At 36.3% G+C, this 21,654-nt stretch overlaps 1 pseudogene; it reads right to left on the reverse strand.

Annotated features, from left to right (window-relative positions):
• Positions 1-2,039: 2,039 nt before the first annotated feature.
• On the reverse strand, positions 2,040-2,518 carry LOC147000665 (small ribosomal subunit protein eS25 pseudogene; annotated as a pseudogene).
• Between the last annotated feature and the right edge of the window lie 19,136 nt (positions 2,519-21,654).

Raw genomic sequence — 21,654 nt, forward strand, 5'->3', positions numbered from 1 at the left:
GTAATGTCTTAACAACAGGCCTGCCCAGGCATGTCCTGGCCTGTTCTGCCATATTTTCAGTCCCAGGCTTCAAAGCTCACAAACAACTCTTTGGGCTATTACATGAATCACAGGTCTCACGTTTTATTTTCTTTCACTTCCTGCTTGCTTCTCTCTTGCCCTCTGGCTCTCTTCCCTTCCCCTCTTTCTTCCCACCCCCCCCCCCAAGTGCTCATGGCCATGGCCGGCCTCTACTTCTCTACTCTCTTGCTCTACTACCTTCTTAACTCCCCTTACCATGCCCTGAATATATATATATATATATATATATATATATATATATATATATATGTGTGTGTGTGTGTGTGTGTGTGTGTGTGTGTGTGTATAACCATATTACAAACTGGGAGTATTAGCATATCTGAGGATAAAAGTCGTTTGGTTAAACATATTGAAAATGGGTTATCTAATTAACTCAATAAGGTAGATACTTGCAACATTCTAAATTATAAGATATTCTATTGTGGGGACTCCTTTCCCTTGAACCTCATTAAATCAAGTACCCCTTTTGGCCTACACTGTGTTTCTTTGTGCTTACCTTGCTGCCTTTCAAAAGACAGATTCCCAAGAACACAGGACAATTGTGTAGCTGAATGAGTTATGAGAATCAGTAATATCCCTTTGAGGAGGTATTGATGCCCACAGAGGTAAGATTTGGTTACTGAAGAAAAGGAAGCAAAATCTACACAGGATGTCTAATGTTATCTACTATTACTTTGAGGTTTTGACATTTTTCCAAAAAAGAAAAAAAAAAAAAGACAGAAAGAAAAATTAAATACTAATCAATGAAATACCTTAAAAATAATTTAACATACTGTATCTGTTCTATTATACTCTTAATTTATATGCTATCATAAATCTATATCCCCATGGAAAATATTTGCAATGTAACTAGCTTCAGCCTGTAAGGAAGCAAGACATTTTGAAGACATTTATAACTTAGGAAATGGTTTTCAGCATTTTTAAACCTAAGGGATAGTTATTTAGTAAGTTACTTGAAGAGTAAATAGTAGCAAGTAGATATGACATAGTGTTGTTTCTATACATGCGTCTGTAAGTGAGCCATTGTTTTACTATTACTCCATCCATAAATGCACACAATAAGATTTTGCAATTCCCACATACGTTTTAAACTCTAAAGTTGCTTGAGGATGAAGTATCACATTAGGCCAGAAGCAAAACATCAAAGTAAATGTAGGAAAGAGCAGCACATTTTTTAATATTTTAGTTCTCCTCTCCTTTTGCTTGATATTACCTTGGCTTTTAAGACTACCCTACCCAGAAAAGACATGCAATTCAAATAGATGAACGGAATAAGGTATTTCATGTTTAAACCAAATCCAAGAAATATCTTTTTAGTAACCCATCTCTGCAGAAAGCAATATAAGGAAAATTCTAATCTAAAGAATTAAATGAGACCCAGGAATAAACAAGGAAATAATTAAATGGAGAAAAAAAAAAAGAGCTGAACCACATGCACAAACACATAACACAAAAACAAAATATCAGGGATCAAGAAAAAGTGATCTCTGGGTGACTGAGAGCATGAGAATAGATAGCTCAGGTATATGGGTTTAAACCAAATATAAATGTTCTAAAAATAACAAAAAATGGAAACAAACAGCAGAGACCTACAGGACCCTAGATGAGACCCTAGAGCTGAAGTAAGAAGTGAACACATTCCCTATCCGTAGCCCAGAAGCAATCCCTGATTGATGGCCTCATGAAATGAAGTTACTTTCTTTCAATGATTTCTCAGTAGAAAACTATATGTTTAAGGGCAGGCTGCCTGCCCAGATGTCCAGCAGAAGGGAAACTCACTGGCATCTTTGAAGGATCGCTGTCTCATAATATATCAGGGCTTTTGTTTTTATTTTTAATTTTGTATATTTTTGTTTTTTTTAAATTATTTTTCCTTTTCTTTTTTCATTGCAAAGGTCCTTTCATATCTATTAGTGTGTCTGGTTTAGTGCAGTTCTTTGGAATTCTTTTTTTTTTTTTTTTTTTTTTGATTCAATAAAGTTTTATTTTCCCAAATGTACAGCTGATTGAACCTGTTCACGCATCTTCGCCAGCAGCTGGAGCGTCTCCACCCTTTGTGTTTCTGGTGTAAATTACTTGGGCTCTGTGCTTTGAAACCAGCTTGATAAGTCCTTTACTAAGGAGCTCCTGAAGGGCTGCCCTGGCCAAGGAGCCACGAATCTTCAGTCTCTCAGAGACCACGGCTGGAGTAATAAGCTTATAGTTCGGAACCTCCTTACAGAGCTTGTCGTATGTCGCTTTGTCGAACAGGACAAGATTGTTCAACTTGTCCGGAACTTTGCCTTTGGACCACTTCTTCTTCTTGGCCTTGCCACCAGATTTATTTACTGGATCTTTATCCTTTTTGGCCGACTTTCCGGCATCTTTCTTTTTCTTGTCGTCTTTGGGCGGCATGGCGAAGCTCAGAGAGTCGTGAGGACCACAGCAGCCTCGCTAAGATGTCCTGGAATTCTTGAACCTTTGAAAAAGCTGGTCTTTGGTTTTGTTTTCGTGTTCTCTTCAGATCTTTTCCTCTGCTCTGTCCTTTTTCTTTGTTTTTGTCTGAATCCAATGATGTGTTAGTTCTAGTTTTATTTAATTATTTTATTTTACTTTCTTTTCATCACTCAAAAGCCTTTTTGCTGTCTAATGAGAGACAGAAAGGGAGTAGATCCTGATAAGAGAGGATTTGAGGAGGAGATGGGAGGAGTGTGGGTGAGCCTAATCAGGATGTATGATGTGAGAAAAAGTCTATTTTCAATAAAAAGAAAGAAGTAAAATAAAATCCTATAAAAAGAAAGTGTTTCTGTACTATCAGCTTATCTTCAATCCAATATTCTGAATGTTTTACAGATTCAATGCTCTCTTCTGGTAGACAAGTGCTAAGGAAGACTTTATATATTAGGAAGCCGTACAAATATGACTGAGGACTTGTGTTAAATAACATTACATTCTTCTTCAATGTAAAGTCATCCCAAACAAAAAATATTTACTAAGTATTATTTAAAATGTCAAGTATCATACAGATATGATCAATCATAGGGACATAATAATATTTGAGGGAGGTAAAGTAAAAAGACAAAACATTTCTCAATTGAACACAGAAAATATCATCAATATTTCCCCTAACTGGACAAGGTTTTACTGACCCATCATAATCATGAAAAAGTAAAGACTATCTCCAACACCTAGAAGGAAAAAAGAAAATTACTAAAACCTTTATATCAAATCCAGTACGTGAAAGCTTACTCAGACTTTTGTACTATCATTGAACTGTATTATCGTTGGATTTATCAAAAGCTAAAGCTTTCTATTTAAAAAAAATATTATTTAATCATTATTACAGTCCAGAATTTATCCCCCTCCTGGTCCACTAATCCATATCTCACACCTTCTCCCACTCTGCCCTTGTCTCCAAGAGAATATTCCCACACCCCATCCACCCACCCAAACCTCCCCATTCCCTGGGGCCCCAAGTCTTTCGAGTATTAGGTGCATCATATCTGAGTCCAGACCCGGCAGTCCTCTGTATGTGTTGGGGGCCTCATATCAGCTGGCATATTCTGCCCGGTTGGTGACTTAGCATCAGAGAGATCTTGGCGGAACAGGTTAGTTGAGACTGCTGGTCTTCCTATAGGGTCACCCTCCTCATCTTCCTGTTGAAATAGGGAAAAGATAAAGCTTTAAAAAATAACATAAAATAAAAGAGCACAGACTCTGCACTGTATGTATGAAGACTACTATATATATATATATATATATATATATATATATATATACACACAGATACATGTGTAAAATATGTATATATCCTTGAAAACAAATTACCAAGCTAAGTATTAAAATTTATTTGAATTCTTGAATTTGAAAACTGAAAATTAAACTACATGCTAAGATTCATTCTTTTATAGCCATGAGAATTGAAATTGACTAATACATGTTAAAGAGCCTGTATTTATGATTTAGTTTTTGTCATAGATATATGATAGTTTGTTTTGGTTTTCTGTACTTTTCTAATCACACTCAGAAAATAATTTCTAAGAGCCATGACATTAAGATTTTTCTGTTTCCTTTTTCTTGGAGTTTTACAGAACCAATACTTAACACATGTCTTTCATTAAGTTTTGGCAATGCCATCTTTTGAACATATTATACTTTCTCCCCTACATACTCTTGTCATCCTTGTCCAAGGTAATTAAACATACATTTGGTTCTGGATACACATTTGTGTTTCATTGTTTTGTGTGTCTGAATTCATGCCAGTATCATGCATCAAAATTTTAAAAAAGAACAAAACTATCAACAGAGTGTATTGAGTGAAGTGGAAATGTATTGATTGATAGAAAACATTTTTAAGCAGTATAGCTTTTATAAACACACACATACATACACACACACACATATGAAATAAAATCACAAATAGTTTTATTTAAAATACTCAAATTATTTAACAGATATTACTCTAAATAAATGTTCATATAGCCATGAATGACTATGCCAAAGCTTCTCAAAATCAATATTTATTACAAAAATTCATTTAAATATAAAATGAAATTTTGTTTCATGTCTGGTAAAAAAAAAACAGTAAATAAAAAAATTCAAGCCATCAATTTCTGACAACAATATATTCATTCAATAATATATTCAATATTCAATATAATATATTCAAATTATAATAATATATTGAAATTTTGCATACCACTGAAAGAAGTTAAAGTAATACATTTTACATGGAAAAATGAAAGTTACTCATAAAGCTTAAAAGATTTACTATATGACTCTGAAATTTCACTAGGAATATTTAAGGTTTATCAAATAAAGTTTTAAAAGCTGCTAAAAATTCTTCTGCCCACTGAAACACTGTTTAGATATGAAACAATGTAACAGGTAAATGTTCACATCCAGTAACTGATGAATGTGTAAGTAAACATGATATATATGAGTAATGTTAGAGTATCTAGCATTTTTTAAAGGAAAGTACCCTTGTTAATGCAAAAAATAAATAATGCTGGGAACAGAACTTTTCATCTGTCAGTCATAAGTGTCAAATAATGTATGCTCTACTACTCTAACATAAATATATCAAGCAAAAAACACCGAAAGAAAAACCTTGTGTTTAGAAGAAAAAAAAATACCCTAAATAAATTCTTCTTAGAAGATAAAGAATAAAGATAAAAGCCCAGCAGCTTTTATTATTTTCATTCATTTTATTATTTATTATTTTCTTATTTCATTATTTTCAAAAAATAAAAATAATTTTGCATGTGAATATGCTTCTGTAACAAATACTTTGGGTAGTCTAGGTGATAATGCAGTATTGTAATTTAGTTTAATAAGATACAGTTAATACATCTTAAATGTAAATTTGATGGCTTGATCAATCCATGTATGCATCCTCGAGTTTCAAAAAGAAAAACTATGCTCTATAATGGATGATACTACATTGTGATATAACGTGATACAAGAATCTGGTGAGGAGCAAAGAAAGTTAAAAAAAGAATCCTCACCATATCCTACTACTGGTAGAGGAAATTTCTAGATCCTCTGAATATACAATTAGCAATGACAAAAAGAGTCACTGTGACAATGACGTTGCAGCTGAGCTTCGTCCTGCATGGAGGTACACAGCATGGCATCTTCTATCTAAGTCTGAAGTTCATGGCTGTTAGCACAGCCAGAGCACTAGCAGGTAACTCTCAGTGCAGTCCCATTCAGAGGCTTTCACTGAATAGGGATAATTCAAATGTGCATACTATTGGGTGCTTTTGTCATATGGAGGGACAGAAACTTCTTGATATTTTTATGGAGCAGATAATGCATCGTTTCCCTGGTTAAAGAGAACACGGTCACAATACGTACAGACAGACATAAAGGAGATAAAGTAGTGGAGAATACTTTTAATATAACAAAAATCTTTTATAGGGAGACGAAAAAATCTTAAGATATTTTTATCTATGGTGAAATCTGATAAAAAAAAAATTGTTCCAGGAAATAAAAGACTTTAAATCTCTCCAGATAAATGCACATTTTCTAGCAACTAATGCATATTTGCAATTCAAGCAGAACCATAACTTTTTTCCATTCAGTTTTTGGAGGATCTGGTAAGTTCTTAATAGAACAGATAGGGAAATAATTTGCTATATTTTTCCCAAAAGTAGGCATGCTGCCATTCCTCGTGAGAATATAAAATGAAGATGCTAAGAAGGACAAACCAAGACATGTGCATACACAATATTAATTATTAATTGGACACCAGATTTCTTGACAGCACCATCAGTATCAAGGACTTAAGGTTTTTTACACATCAAAAGACTATAGGAAACTAAAGGTTCAATTAGGACTGCTCATTTGATAATAACCTCAAGTACAACCACACTTAAGGGTAGGCTTTATGTCTAATAAAAGATACCCAACAAGAAAAGAACTCAATAACATTATTGTAGACTTTTCTCCCTATTGCTATGTTTAGAATATTTGTTTTGTTTTGTTTTTTGTTTATTTGTTTTGGGGCTTGTTTGATTTTTGTCTTATTAGTCTTTTATTTGTGTATTAAGGTTTTCAATTTTTGGCTTTTTTGAGCATTGCATAGATGTGAATATGTGTGTGTGTGTGTGTGTGAGAGAGAGAGAGAGAGAGAGGGAGTTTTCTTGGGCTTTTTCTTTTGTTTATTCTGGTGTAATGTCTTTTGTTGTTGTTGTCTCATTGTTTCTTTTCAAAAGAGAAAGAGAAAAGAGGGAGGTAGGGGAGACCAGGAACTGGGAAAGATGTGGAAGGATTTGGAGAGATAAAATTATGATCAGAACATATTCTATGATGTAAATGAAGAAAATACCTAATAAAAATTTAAAAAAGAATATATTCTATGAATAAATTAAATTTCAATTCTAAAAATCAATATAACTTAACAAAAGGACAAAAATAGTAACATCAACAACAACATAAAAAAGAGGGAAACATTAAATGTGAACAGGCTTTAAGCACGCACCATCCTTGTGAACCTTTATCAACATTTTTTTCTGAAGGTACAATTTAAGCAAATGGAAGAGAAACCTGATGCAGGGAAATTCAGAAAAATAGTAAGGGCCAATGTGACTCCTGGCCTAGAGAACTTGAGAACAGATCAGAGCAAGGAAGAAGAGGCTCCAGGAGGACAGACTCCAGAAGTGTAATGAGCTGGAATGATGCATCACCTGATGTGCCTTGCAGGGTAAAAACAAATGTTCTAATGGAAACTCTGGACTAGTGGTAAATGGCAACAGAAAACACCAAATGAAGCAAAGCAAGAGGACAGTAACTCTAACAAATAGTTCTTTAGGATTTCATTTCATCTTGACATAACTTTGAAAACTTTGTGTGTGTGTGTGTGTGTGTGTGTGTGTGTGTGTGTGTGTGTGTGTGTATTATGAGTAAAAACATAGCTCAATTTGTTTTACCTATGTTAAGAAGAAGAAAATCTAGGTGTTTGAGACAGAAGGACGTTCATAAATTCTCTGAGTTTCATCCAATTATTTATTTTCTTGGATAAACTATGTAAAATGGAATCATTATTAGGTAATAAAAGGAGAGTGTGTGTTTGAAGTCAAAATATACTGCTCTCTGAATTTAACAGTGTTTTTGCCTTTTAGACGGAAAGTTTTTTGTTTGTTTGTTTGGTTGGTTGGTTGGTTTTTTCTTTAACATAGTGCTAAAAGAGGATTTTTTGCTGTGGAATGCTGCTTGTGGGATGCATCACTGTGATGCTCTCTTGAACTGTGAGCAGCGATGATAAACCCAGAAGAGGCCTTTTCGGAATCTGAACCAATCACTTTCCCCTCCTGAGTTGGAGGGTGAAATGAAGAACTCTTGCGTTTCACCAAGCAGATGCAAATAACTGATAGAGCAGTGGTGTGCTCAGTAGGTCCAATGATTTCTCAAGAGATAAGCTACTTAACAGTTGCTACAGAGAGGAGGTCATGATTTCTTCCTAAGAATAAAGTTAGCACTTTCCGTGGGAGAGAGTAGGTTTTAGTACTAGTAGTAGTAGTAGTAGTAGTAGTAGTAGTAGTAGTAGTAGTAGATATTTTGATTTGCATTTTAAATGTTATCCCCTTTCCTGGTTTCCCCTCCAAAATCCCCCATCCCATCCTCCCTCTCCCGGCTTCTATGAGGGTGTTCCCCCATCCAACCTCCCACTCCTGTTTCCCTGTCCTGGAATTCCTCTGTACTGGGACTTTGAGTCTTCCCAGGACCAAGGGTCTCTCCTTCCATTGATGTTATCTTCTGCTACATATGCAGCTGGACTCAAGGCGGATGTTCACAGCCAACCATGATTCTTTGATTTTCTTCAGTGTATGTTGTTATGTCTTTTTGTTTCTAGTTTTGTTAATGTGGGTATTGACTATCTGTCTTTCATTTAGTTTGGCTAAGGATTTGTCTACCATCTTGTTGATTTTTCTCAAAGAACCAGCTCTTGGTTTCATTGATTCTATGTATTTTTCTCTTTGTTTTCAGTCTGTAGTTTGATTTCCTTTCTTAATTTGATTATTTCCTGTCATCTACTCTTCCTGAATGGCTTCTTCTTCTTCTTCTTCTTCTTCTTCTTCTTCTTCTTCTTCTTCTTCTTCTTCTTCTTCTTCTTCTTCTTCTTCTTCTTCTCCTCTTCCTCTTCCTCTTCCTCCTCTTCCTCCTCCTCCTTCCTCTTCTTTTTCTAGAGCCTTCAGATGCACTTTTAATTCTTTAATATGACTCTCATAAATTCTTTATGAGGTCATTTAGTGATAATAATTTTCCTCATAGCACTGATTTCATATTGTCCCATAAGTTTGACCGTGTAGTGCCTTCATTAAATTCAAGAAAATTCTTAATTTCTTTCTTTCTTTCTTTTTGTACTCCCTGATCATTGAGTAGAAAGTTGCTCAGATTCCATGAATTTTGTATAATTTATGTTGGTTCTGGTGTTGAAGTCCAGTGTTAATCTATGATGAGTTGATAAGACTACAATCTTCTTGTATCTGTTGAGGCTTGCTTTGTGACCAATTATATGGTCAATTTTGGAGACTGTCCCATGAAGCATTGAGAAGAAGGTATACTCTTTTGTGTTTGGGTGAAAATATTATATAAATATCTTTTAAGTCCATTTGAATCATAATCTCTGTTAGTTTTATTATTTTCTGTTTAGTTTCTGTCTTGATGATCTCTCTTTTGTGAGAGTAGAGTATGAAAGTCTCTCACTATTAATGTTTGGAGCTTGATGTGCAATTTGGAATGCTCATAATTTCATGATGTTAAAAGAAAATATGCAAGGGGCTCATCATTGGAGAAGATTGATTTTTGCTTCATCTGGAAACAATCAATTACCTGTGGTTCTTATTCTAAGGATGAAGACCAATAAAAATGTCCTCATCTCGGTTGACATGCCAACTGTTGGTGTCACTTTTTAGATTTTGTTTAAGCAACCATAATGGAGTAGAAGCTATTAATTTTGCTGTGATTATCCTGTTATTTTTGTCAGTAACTCATTGAATTCTTAGACATAGACAAAAGAGGTGCCATAACAAAATATGCAGTGGTTCAAGGAGAAATAATTTACAGGCTCCGGTGGCAGCAGAAGTTCTTTGTAAAGTTAAAAGAAAAAAATTAAAATACTTATATATTTAATATTTTGAATTCTGATATTATCATCTTTTACATGTCTTCATGTACCCCTTTACTACCTTAAAACCTCAATAATAAACCATTTTTGCCTTCAAATATCACTTAAGTAAACTTATGCAAAGTAATATTTTCTAATTAACCACGGGGGAAAGAAGAAATAGCTATTTTTTTTTTTTTTTACAAAACCGCTTTCCTGTGACGACTGTATCATATGTTATATATATATTTGTTACAAAACAATGGATCATGAATTTGTAACAAGATGATGAAAATGAGCTCTTCTTGCCTCTAGGGAAGTTCAGTTGAGATATGAAACATAGTGTTCTGGAACAATTCTCAAGGGAGAGAAACACATTCTCCTTTACTTTTTCACTGTAACTAAAATTAAAATACAGAGTTTCAGGGGATTGTATTGGGGCATTCATAGAAGTTTTATGCAGTGATTAACTTCTTTAATTATCCTTATCTTTATTATGTATATTTGTATAGTTGTACACAGAATACAGAGAAAAACCTCAACTTGTCACATGATTGTAATCTTCATGTCACTCTTCACTGTCATCTTTTTTTATTTTTTTTTTCTACAGAGATCTCTCACTGACTTTGATAGAATTAAGAAAGCTCCATGTTGTTTACCAAGTCTTAGAGCCCCACATGCCTCCATTTCTCTATTATTATGTATGCAATTTTTTATTTTGCTTTTTTTCTACCCAAGTAAATTTGAAGATCAAGCTCATTGTATTTCAGATTGTGCTTCATCTCTTTTAAGGATCCTCCAAATAATTAAAAATCCATTTGACCAAAATTGTAATATTTCTTTCATCCCTTTGCATCATAATAAGATGTCACTTATCACTGCCCCTTTAATACATGTCTCATATAGACCAAGACAGCCTCAGCCTTGCTATGAACCAGATGCAGGAACTGCATCTTGGTTCCTTGTGCCTCTGTCAATTTTAGAATTACAGGAGAGTGTGCCATGATCAACGAGCACCTATAATATATGAATCATTTTTCTAAGAGATAATTTTTCCCATTTTTTCATATTTTACTTTAGTCTTTTAGATAGGCCATTACCTCAGTCTCCTTTTACTGAATGTTTTGACAAGACTGAATGTTTGATTTTTCTCTACATCTATTTTTCCTGAAAACCTCCAGTTTTATTAAAAATTATCACTCTGTATTTTCATATGAGAAGTAAGTTTTGATTTCCAATTTTAAAAGACCATGTAAACAACTGACAGAGAAATATCGTTTGGTGATCTTCTCCACCTCTGAATTTTATTCATACATTATTCTTGATTATAGGAAATTTTATCATTATATTTTATTTTACTGGGTCCACTCTTACTTTCTTCCTACTAAGAGATCTTATTTTAATTTTATTCTTCCATCTAAATTAGCAATATTCCGACTTCTCACTACCACTGAATCCAGGCCAAGATGAACTTTTTTGAATTAATAAAGACCCCCAAAATTTCTACCAGAAAATACCCAAAACAGACAAACAGCTTGAGAAAAGTGATGGGATACAAAATCAACTCAAAAAATCTTGCCTTCCTTTATATAAATAATAAATGGGCTGAGAAAGAAATTAGGGAAACAATAGCCTTTACATTTGCCACAAACAATATAAAATATTTTGATATAATTCTAACCAAGCATGTGAAATACCTATATGACAAGAACTTCAAGTCTCTGAAGAAAGAAATTGAAACTATCAGAAGATGGAAATATCTCCCATGTTCATGGATAACTAAGAATAACATAGTAAAAATGTTCATCTTAATGATAGCAATAGACAGTTTCAATGCTATTCCCATCGAAATTCCAACACAAATTTTTTCAAACCTTGAGATATAATTCTCAACTTCACAGGGAAAACAAGTCAAGGCTGGATAGCTAAAACAATCCTGTAAAATAAAGAAACTTTTGGAGGTATCCCAAGTTCTGATTTGAGGCTGTACTAGAAAGCAGTAGTAATAGAAACAACATGGTGTTGTTCACAAATAAAAGTCATGATGATCAATAAAATTGAATCAAAAGCCCAGAAATAAACCCACACCCATACTGACCTTTGATATTAGACAAAGAAGCCAAGACATATCTACTTTCTGCTGTAATCCTAATTCTGTTTTCTAGTATTTGTTCTATTCAAACAGCTAAAATATAGGTATAAACTCAGGCAACATTCTTCAAGCTATATTGTCATAAACTTATGTAATACCATTAGAATATAGCACATTTCTATAAAATATGATATTGTTTATTCTTGGCTTACCTCACCTTAGCATGATATTTACATGATCTCATTCAGGTTTACAGGACCTCAGGAAACCAGGAAAGAGGATAATATTTGAAATGTAAATAAAGAAAATATTCAATAAAAAAATCCATTGGGATAGTATTGTGAACCTGACAGGACCTACAATTACATGGGAGACAAATTTATGCATATGTCTCTGAAGAAATTTCTAGATTGTGTTAATAGATGTAGAGAGACACACCCTAATGTGTGTGGCATTATTCTATGTACTGAGATCCTGCGGGACAGTGAGCTAGCCCTCCACTCTCACCTATTTCTTTTTTCCTTGGTGGTTGTCTCTCTCCAGTCACCATATTTATTTATTTTTACTGTGATGGACTCTACCTTTGAATCATAAGCCAAAATACAGCATTCTGCTCTTTTAAAAGTAAAAGACTTTTCAAGAACTTTCTACATTCAAATTCTAACATCTTTTACTAGAAAAAACTTTCCCTAGATCTTTGAAAGCTGGCTATTCATTACATTCAGGCCACAACTTACAAGCACTATTCCCACATAGCACTGACAGATCACATACAGGATATTCTGTTTGATTGGATATTTAGAGTAATAATAGTTTTAGTTTAAGCATCTCTAAACTATTTTAAGGATGTTATGCCAACAGAAAATGGATTTGTTGTTTTATATTTACCTTAACTTTTATGGTAAAATTTTAAAAAGTTCTATATGACTACCTTATACTAATAGGGTTTTTCTTGCCTTACGTTCCTCTCTGTGCATTTCTTCTGTGTTATAGTTTGTAATTTCTTTGTTCATATATTTATTTCATATATTTAAAAGAGAAAGTACATTTTATATATAATTCAGAAATGTTCCATCAATGTCAAGAATGTTATCCATTTGAGACAGGTATGGTGCTTCTCAGGTAAAAACAGAATCACCAAATTGAAAGAATACATAAAATTCTGGCAAAATATGTCTTAAGGAAAGAGTGTGCAGAAAGCCAAAGGAAAGAAGAGTTTATGGAAAGTAAATTATCAGTGTTAAAGAAATGGGGAATATTTTGTTTGTAACTTTGATAATTGGGTCCAAAATTAGTACTGGATATACTATTTTCATATATTTTATTTTATAAACAGATATTTTATTAAAAACAGATATTTTATTCCTAAAGACAATAGAGCTTATATATCTTGTCATTATTCTTTTTATAGATATCTTGATATGAATATTATGAACATAGTTTTTTTTAATTACTTTTCTTTATATTTAGCCATTTTCAAGCTTAATGCTCACTATTTTATGATTTTGACTGACACATTGAGTATAATTTCCAGATTTATATCTGCAGACATATGCTTTACATGGGTTCCTAGTCTATAGTTGATTTCAAACACATGGCAATCTTCCTGCTTCTACATCCCAAATACTAGGAGTTTGGATGTAGCTATGGTAGCTCAACCATTTACCTGATACACATACAGTTGCTAATTAAACCACCATTTCCTAATTAATTACATAGTTCATACATTGTACTTCCATTATGAGAACTACAAATTTGGTGTTTAATATTGCATTATTGTTTCCTATTAAAATTTCATGGATATTTCTACTACTTCCAAAGCTACCATGCCTTTATTGGAATCCATTATTTTTTAACTATCTAGGTTCTTCCTCATAGTATGTATTTATTCAAAACAAAATTTCAACAATTTTAGAGTAAAGGAAACCAAATATATGGACCCTCCTTCTACCAAGGGTCATATGTGATTTCTGCACAAATTAAGGGTAGTATAGCATTTTTATCTGAGCATTGCAGATGAAAAATCCGATCCTAAGATAATATATTTAATCATATTAGCTTTGTCAAACTAATGCAAGTAAGCTAAAATCTGATTATGAGAATGATTAAAGGGATTGCTTACTCCTGCTTACTAAAAAAGATAAATGTTTAAATTATCCCTCCAAAAGTAAGTGTAGCACTTGGCAAATGCAATGTGCTCTTTACATTCAAGGAAAAAAATCCTGCTTTACTTCATTCTATATTTGGAGAACATCTACCCTTTATAGATATCCAAGTTACAAAGATGATTATCCTTGCCAAGAGCCACTTCCACTGACCTACAAAGGAACTTGTTGATTTTTGTTTTTAATTATTAGTTTGAAAATACATCATTTTTGTCTTGTAGAGCCTGCACACTGGATATGAATGGTATTTGTTATGTCATATATTTTTTATCATTGTAGTCATGGAGGAAATGGTAAACAACAACAACATAAAACAAAAAACAAAATAGTGAACAATAACAATGTAAGTAATTCTGTAATGAGATTAACTCTTTTCATATTTTAGAAGGAATTAATGCTTTGTTCTATTTTCATAAAAATTATTTATTCTACACAAGATTTTTTGTCCTACTTGATGCCTTACTATGTTAAAGCTAACTTCCGTATATTATGTATATTTCTCTATGCTGGTTCAGTAATACACAACAGGAATTAATGTGTGAGCAGGTTCCTTTTTTAATTAAAAAGTAGAGATGCTATTGTCCCCTCAGAGATTAACACTCTCACACTAAGTCCCCAAATAGTTGAATATCACCACTGTCTTCTTGTTAGTGTATCCATTAACTCACATGTTATATTATCACTCATTTTGAAATGTCTCTGTAAAACTCACCCTCAGAGTCCTTTCCAGCAGGGAAGTGAGTGGTGTGCAACTCAAAACTAAATTTGCTTCAAGACAGGAACTCTCAAAAGAACCTAGATGCTCCTGTGCCATTGCCCAGTCACCAGAATATGAGACTTTACTTGCACAGCTCAGGAAAGGTACTGTACAATTTTGTTTTTGCTTTGCCAAGACGATATCCATAGCAATGAAAGACATGGTACTGTCTCCTCCCACTACCCCATAACATCAGCATCCTTAGCTTAGCTTCTCTTACTTCTTTTGTGACCATCTGCTGAGAACTGTTCTTTTGCCACATATAACAAAATCATGCTCACTAAAATATGGGTTTGATAACAGTCCCAGGGCAATGAGTGAGCCTAAACAAAAATAACCAGAAATCTCCCTGGGTCACATTTTATATTTACTTTGAAGTTTCAGAATCTCTGTGAGAGTTTACTTTCCCCATGTTAAATTTATTATTTTTGACAACTTCTGCATTATCTTTGTTTTTATTCTCCCCCCAAACTCTTGTGATATCATGTGCCTATAACTATTAGATCCTGGAATTTTCCTTCACCTTTACTGCAAACCATACTTGGAGATGAAAATGTCATATGTCATTTCAAATCAACCCTTACCAAATTAATATAATGAAATTATTATAGAATAAGTCAAAGAAGAATAGATCACAATGAATATATTTTTGGTTTTGATAGGAAGATCAATTTAGAATTCTTTGACAACTTGGCCTTTTTTTTAAAAAAAAAAGCCACCCCCCCCCAGCGCATTAACACTGAACAGTGAATTCACAATGGAGAAAAATATAGATATCAATATTTGGTTATTAACTTTGTAAAACAAAACAAAACAAAAAAGTCTGAGTGGTTTATAAAACCTCACTGTTCCTTATACATCATCCCTCCTGATTTAGAGATTCAGTAACAATCTTTTTCATGCCTGTCAATTTCTTCCCTTTTGCATTACCCTTTCAAATAAACACAGTGAGTTCAGCCTCTCATGTGAATCACAATTATCCCGAGCTTTTGTCCCCGCCGGCAAGAACACACTCAGGACAACCGGAATCTTCTGCGGCAAAGCTTTATTGCTTACTTCTCAGGAAGATCCCAACCCCAGAACATGGAGTCCCTTATATAGCACTCAGCCATGACGTTTCAGCACCTGATGTGGCGTGACAGCTCTTGATTCTTTGCTCGCTCATCACACCACTATTACACCCCGAGAATGGGCAGTGACTAAGAGTGATTTCACTCTCGCACTTGCGCACAAGGCTTGTTTACTAGTTTGTCACAGCGGAGGCCAGCGCCATCTTATAATGGTGATTGCTCGCGGCATGCGCACGGCTCTCCACAGCGATTGCTCGCTGCACGGCTTTCCACATCTCCCCCTTTTTATTTTATTAAATTGAGGCTGGACTAGGTCTGTGTAATTATGCCCATCCGCTGTGGCTCCTGTCTTAGGTCGTTCCTCCAATGTCACAGCTTTTCCTGTCAGAGGGTAACCCTATCGCCACTGGGCCCCGTGTCTTAGGATGATCTGTGCATGAGGAAAGTTGCCTGTCCCTGGATACCGCAGTGCTATGTGACAGTAATTACTAAATGACCTAGGGCGAACTCTACAAAAGAGGCCAGCCACCAATGTCAACTAATTTTTGAGCATAGATAGCCAGATTTCGGGGGAGGCGCCTTGCTCAATGGCAGCAAGTGCTTGAGCTATCACAACCTTGTCACGTGTTTGTTGGGTTCTGAGCTTGCAAACCAACCAGAACATGAACACAAGTCCACAGCAGGTGGCAACACCAAATAAACCCACCCCCACTCATTCCTTAAAATAAGAAAATGCAGATGAAATCCAGGAGGAGAGGCCCTCTGTCAATGGCAGGTCCACTCGCGTTGAGTTGATCTTTAAAACTGCCACCCTCAGGGCCTCAAGAGTTTCATCGAATCCTTCAGACCAATTTCCTGCAAGATACAAGGAAAGCTGTCTAGACAGATTAGCTGCATAAGTAAAATTTTCATATTGGACACTGGTAATACACAGAGCTTCCAGTTTTCTTTCACAACCCAACTGGGCCATCTGGTATAGAACTCCTATCTGTTCTTCTGCCAGGTCAAGGCGCTGATTCAATATCATCAGCCCTCCCTTTAACTTGGTACTAGCAGAAGTTTGGACAGTGATGGCATCAGCCAGATCTGCTGAAAGCTGATTTAATTTTGTGCCTGATTGAACCGTACTAGCCATAGCGTACCCTGCAGCCTTAGCAGCAGCTGCACTGGCTGAAATTGCTATGATCACGGCAGCAGTAATTCCAAAATCTCTCTTTTGTTGAAACAGGGATAAGGTGGAGGGTGTTTCCAACGGGACAGGGATCCAACGTGGGATCCGTGCTACCATGGCACAGGTGTTCTTTGTTATGTCCCAACATTGAGAAATCCAACAAGAATCATTGGAGCAGACTTCAAATGAATCATTTGAAAGAATAAACAAGAAAGGGGGGTAAACACAGACTGGGGTAGATGGATAATTAATCTGGTTTACCAAAGTTTTATTGAACCCAGTGATCTCTACACTGGTATTAGTATATCCATAAGAATCCTGGGAGGCAGCATGTATTCCCCAATACTGAGCAAATCTTGAGATGCCAGTAAAAGAAGCCTTTCCAACTGCTCCTCCCTGGATAAAGATCAAAGGATTGAATTCTGTACAACTGCCATTGACTCCACAAAGCACCCACTTGTGAAAGGGATGCATTCTAAAGTCCTGTATGAAAAGTCCCTCTTTCATAACAAATTCCTTCTCTGGATCATCTATCATGTTGGGAGAAAAGGAAAAGGTTTTACTCTGATCTGCCCAACGAGTGATGGAGGATTGACAATCAGACCAAGGCAGTATCAGCCCTTCATCTTCCAAGCTACAATGAGGGGCTATTTTTGGTTGGTGGGGACGTTCTTTGTCTGAAAAGTTAGGTGGTAGAAATGTACCATTAACCCAAATTGCCTCCTGCCAAAAGGTCTGATTTGTAAAGGTTATATCTGCGTTGGAAGTATCTTGGGTTGTGCTTACCCAACCTCCTCGGTGCTCATTAAACTTCCCCAAAGCTCGAGCTGTGAGGTTGATACATTTTCCTGGTCCATTAATTTGAAAACATAAAGAACCCTGTTCTAATAAAGAGCGATTTTCCCCTAATGGTGCTCGGGTGGGATCATAGGGTAGATATGGCAAATCTAATGTTTTATTAGTAGTAAAGAATTTTTGAAAAACTATAGCATTATGGCGAACTGGCATTGGTTTAGGGAAAGTCGAGAGAATGGCCCATCTCTGTTTGCCCCTCATACTAGGAACCTGAGACCAGTTCAGCATTGTCAGGATCAGGAGCAGTCCTCGGGAGGTCAGCATCTTCTGCACCATCCTTGATGAATATCTTGTGGTGAGTCGTTCAGGCAGCCAAAATGGGTTGTCTTCACTCTGTGGAAAACACAAACAGCTCCCCTGGATCTTATCAAAATAGGATCCGGGCCTTTCCACAGACCAGTTAAAACATCCTTCCATTTGACCATTTCTTTTGGTCTATCAGGGTCTGAGCTATGCCGATAAGCTGCAGAGCGACCTTGCTCGTCAAGATTCAAAAAATTGAGTGTAAAGAGTGCCATAGATACAGCTACTCTTGGCACTGAGGACAGAGTCTCATCAACTCCCCCTTTTTGTTTTATAAGATAAGACTTAAGTGTACGGTGTGCACGTTCCACAATGCCTTGTCCTTGAGGATTATAAGGAAGGCCAGTCAAGTGAGTGACATCCATTTGATGACAAAATTGCTGAAATTTAGTAGAGGTATATGCTGGCCCATTATCAGTTTTAAGAATTGTGGGCTTGCCCCAAGCACTCCATGCTTCTAAACAGTGCTGCATAACATGAGAGGCTTTCTCACCTGTTAAAGGTGTAGCAAACATAACACCAGAGCAGGTGTCAATGGAAACATGTAAATATTGATTTCTTCCAAAGGAGGAAATATGAGTGACATCCATTTGCCAGACCTGTAATGGTCTGATGCCTCGAGGATTTACCCCTACATGAGGAGTAGGCAGAAATTGACAACAGTTTTGACATTGGGTGACAATGTCACGAGCTTCTTTCCTAGTTAAAGTGAAACGGCGGCTTAATGTTTCAGCTGTCACGTGGAAGCATTTATGAAACTCCCTTGCAGCCTCTGACTGCGAGGACAGAGCAGCAGCCACGATTCTAGTAGCTTTGTCTGCCAAGTCATTTCCATGAGACATGGGGCCAGGAAGGTCAGAATGAGCCCTAACATGAGTAATATACAGAAGATGTCTTCTATGTAACAAGGCTGACTGAATTTGCTGAAAAATGTGAGCAAGCTTGCTAGAGGGTCTAATTAAGCCAGCAACTTCAAGCATATTAACTGCATTGACCACATATGAAGAGTCAGATACAATATTGAGCAGTCCCGGAAAAGTTTCAAGGACTTCTAGAACTACCAAACACTCTACAACCTGGGGTGATGTCTCATTATATTGTTTAGATGTTACTTGGACATTTACTACATATGCACCTATGCCAGATTTGGATCCATCTGTATACACTACTACCCCATCCGGAAGTGGGTGTTTGGCTATTATTACTGGAAACACTATGGCTTGGCTTAAGGAAAATTGTAAAATTGGATGTTTTGGATAATGATTATCAATTTGTCCTGAATAAGAGGCAACCAAGACTGCCCAATCGTTAGTTGTTGCTGCCAGGGTTTGAACTTGAGCAGAAGTATAAGGTACGATTAGCATATGAGGTTCTTTCCCAAAATAAGTAATAGCTGCTTTTATCCCCCTAAGTGCAAGATGAGCAACTGCTTTAGGATACCACTCAATAATTTTTGCAGGGGAAGCATTAGGATGGACCTTATGGGTCCTTTTTGCCATAAGACTGCTGTTGGTAACTGTGCAGTTTTTAATATGCACAATTCAAATGACTTTGACTCCTCAATGCTTTGTAATTGAGCATCTTGTAAGGCCTTTTCTATCGTTTGTAAAGCTTGACATGCAGCTGGGGTAAGTGCTCTGTGGGAGGAGATGTGGGTATCTCCCTCTAATATGTCAAATAAGGGCTTTAATTCTGCTGATGGAATTTTCAAAAATGGTCTTAGCCAATTAATATCTCCTAGCAATTTTTGGAAATCATTCAAGGTATGTAGTTGATCTTTGCGAATCTCTAATTTTTGAGGAACAATTTTGTCAGGATAAATGAGTGACCCTAGGAAGGCTCCCATTTGAGCAACTTGCACCTTTTCAGTGGCCACCTGCAATCCCCATTGCCCTAACGTTTTTATTAATATAGGGTATGCATCTTGCAATAATTGTGAATTTTTATGGCAAATCAAAATGTCATCCATATAAATTATCACCTGTAATGATGGAAAATGCTCTCTAACTGACTTAAGTGCCAATTGCACATACAGTTGACACATGGTGGGACTATTCGCCATCCCCTGAGGTAGGACCTTCCATTGGTATCTTTGATCCGGTTCTAAATGATTAATGGCTGGGATGGTAAATGCAAATCTTTGCCTATCTTGAGGGCATAAAGGTATAGAGAAAAAGCAATCTTTAATATCTATAATTATAATTTCCCAATTTTTGGGTAAGGCAGAAAGCAATGGTAGCCCTCGCTGAACTGGTCCAAATAGACGCATTTGTGCATTAATAGCTCTAAGATCATGTAATAAGCGCCATTTGCCAGATTTTTTCTTAATTACGAAAATAGGTGTATTCCAGGGTGAGGTAGAGGGCTCTAAATGACCTAAGCGTAGCTGTTCAGAAATTAATTTTGTAGCTGCTTCTAACTTTTCAGAGGAGAGAGGCCATTGAGGAACTCATACAACTTCCTCTGTAAGCCATGGTATGGGCATGGAGCCCTCAACGGCCCCTAGAAAAAACCCAAACCTTGTCTCCCATTATTACCTTTTTGAGGGATAGGTTCAAGTTTACCCTGCTCTCCTTTTCCTAATCCCCTTCCTTCTTTATAGCCCATTTCCTTCATTATTTGAACAGCTTGTGGCGAGTATTCATTAGTCAAGGTCAGTCCTAGTGCCTGTAAGATGTCTCTCCCCCAGAGATTTACTGGGAGTGGTAAAACATAGGGAGTGAATCGTCCTGTTTGATCTTCAGGAGCTGTCCAGCTCAAAGAACGGGAACTAATAGTGGGACAGGACTGATAACCTAAACCTTGCAAAGAACGTGATGACTGAGAAACGGGTCAAGTTTTTGGCCACCATTGGGAAGAAAGGATACTTTTATCTGCTCCTGTGTCTAAAATCCCTTTAAATTGTTTTCCTTCTATAACTAATTCTAAGAATGGCCTAGAGTCAAGAGGAATCACTAAGTAAGCAGAATCATTTCCAGTAGAACCAATCCCTCTGGTAGCTCGAGGGACACCAGAGGAAGGAAAACAGCCATGTAGGCTTGGCAAAATTATTAACTGAGCTATTCTATCCCCTTGTGAAATAGAAAAGACACCCTGAGGACAGGAACAGAGAACTTGAAGTTCCCCTTCATAGTCTTGATCTACGACTCCAGGGTGAACAATAAGACCTTGTAAGGTAAGGGAGGCCCGGCCCAATATTAGGCCAACACTCCCGAATGGCAGAGGTCCTTTATAGTCAGTAGGAATGGGCTGTACCCCCATTTGGGGCATTAGCATGAATCGGGTGGTGGTACGGAGGTCCAACCCAGCTGATCCTTCTGTTGCCCTGTGGACTGTGGGGTCCACCTTTTGCCTGTCGAGGTCCCATATGTTTTCGGGCCCTGAGACCTGAGGGCCCTGTACTGGTTTTTTGGAATGGTCTCATTATCTACTGCTTGAGGGAATCCTGGCTGCAGGGGCCTGCCTCGAATGTCCCTGACTGAACGACAATCTCTAGCCCAATGATATCCTTTTCCACACTTAGTACACAGTCCTGGTGCTCTCCTTTTGACAAGGGCTCTACAGTCCCTTT

The sequence above is a fragment of the Mus caroli genome, unplaced genomic scaffold (genome assembly GCF_978045245.1).
Source record: "Mus caroli unplaced genomic scaffold, Mus_caroli_1 scaffold_17, whole genome shotgun sequence".
NCBI classification, from domain to species: Eukaryota; Metazoa; Chordata; class Mammalia; order Rodentia; family Muridae; genus Mus; species Mus caroli.